The sequence below is a fragment of the Gouania willdenowi genome, chromosome 6 (genome assembly GCF_900634775.1).
Source record: "Gouania willdenowi chromosome 6, fGouWil2.1, whole genome shotgun sequence".
Classification (NCBI taxonomy): Eukaryota; Metazoa; Chordata; class Actinopteri; order Blenniiformes; family Gobiesocidae; genus Gouania; species Gouania willdenowi.
The window spans coordinates 29,242,056-29,243,748 of NC_041049.1; positions in this window are offsets into that span (position 1 = coordinate 29,242,056).

Here is a 1,693-nt window from a genome sequence, read left to right on the forward strand (position 1 = left end):
AAAGTAAAAGTAACTAGTTACTTTCACCCCCCCACTTTTTTTTTTGGCAAATCTTGGTACGGTTCCCTTGCTAGAGTAAACATTTCATGTATAAACTTAAAAAGGAAGCGAGGAATTATTGCACAATTGGAACTTAATTGTATATACTGTATACTATATATTTCATCATGAGACTGTCGCCTTTCCTTTGTTTGAATGCAAATATGTCCGAAAGATGCAGCCATTGGATTGTAGTCTGGTCATTTCATTTTTTGTAGTTTCACAATGTCCGTTGAAAAATGGTCCAAAAGTGGCAAAAACGTGTCAAGAAAAGAATAAAAAGTGTCTTAAATGGGCCAAAAGCAGTCAAGAGTGGCAAAAAAACTACAAAAAAGCTTAAACAGGTGGTATGTAATGACAAAAGGTACAGTAGCTAAAATGAGGAAAATATGGCAAACAATAGTGAAAAAGGATGTGGAACAAAAAGGGGTTATTTATTGGGCAAAAGGGAGCTTATTTAGATGAAAGGTGTTAAGAATGGACAAAAATTAGGAAAAATTAATGTTTATTGACAAAAGGACGCCAAAAATGAAAAAATCAAAAAGGGGCAAAAATGGGACAAGAGAAGTTGCAAAATGACTTAAGAACAGCTTTAACATGGTTTGCCTGTAGGAAACAGAACTTATGCTGCGGACGCATCTGCCACACAAAATGTACTGCAGGGTCCGCAGGATCAAAAAATGTCCCCATTTGCTTCCCACGCACATCTGAAGCAGTGGCCTGCAATCCTGAGAAACTTTATTCACCAGCCTGGGAATTATAACATACGTAAAACAGGCGATAACCTCCGAGTATTAATGAAACGATCAGGTTTTGCCTTGCAGCCATGTTGATGAAGTTTCAGATCTATTGTTGTTACACAATGGCAGAGCCTGTCATGTCTGATCGTGCTCATCTGCAGACGTCCTCAAGGAGAGACAACACACATTTGACGTCACCCACAACATACATGGAAGATGCTCGTTCTTCACCTCGTGCTGCAGAGGAGGTGTATTTTGGTCAGAGTGTCTTATGGTGTCAAAGACGTCACGGTCTCAGGGGTGTGAACCTCGAGCGGAGTGATGTTCACTAACTCCCTGTCATCCACATGATGTGACAGTGCCGACGCTCTCACAGATTCAGCTCTGAAACAGTGTTCACATTCAATCTATTTCAGGCCACACCAACATGAATAATCCACCTTTAATTACCCGTCTAATGGACTTGTAGACAACATATATGTTGTGAACTGAACGAGCACAGTTTTTATGTTAACAGAAAGAGCTTGTACTCTTTTTTTTTTTTTCATTAGAGAGGAAAGCGTTTGCTTTTGTGGTGTCAACAGAGGCGTGACATGTCCCACTAAAACATTCATTTAGCCTCTAATTGCCTCAGCAGTTACTGAGGCGTCTGTAGTGAATTTGAAAGTACTTTTCTAAATGGACCAGTGATTACGAGAGGTATGTAAAAACACTTCAGTCATTGTAAAAGCTAATTTCTTACATGCTCCTTGCTCACATCATCATATTTCCATAGTCAACTTTAAATTATGCGTAGCAACATGAATAAATGCCCTTGGTATGAAGTAACTTTTGCTCCATACCAGAGTTTAAGCCAGTGTTAAATCATTCCATAAATAATTCATAATTAAATTAATTGCAAGAGACATTTGATT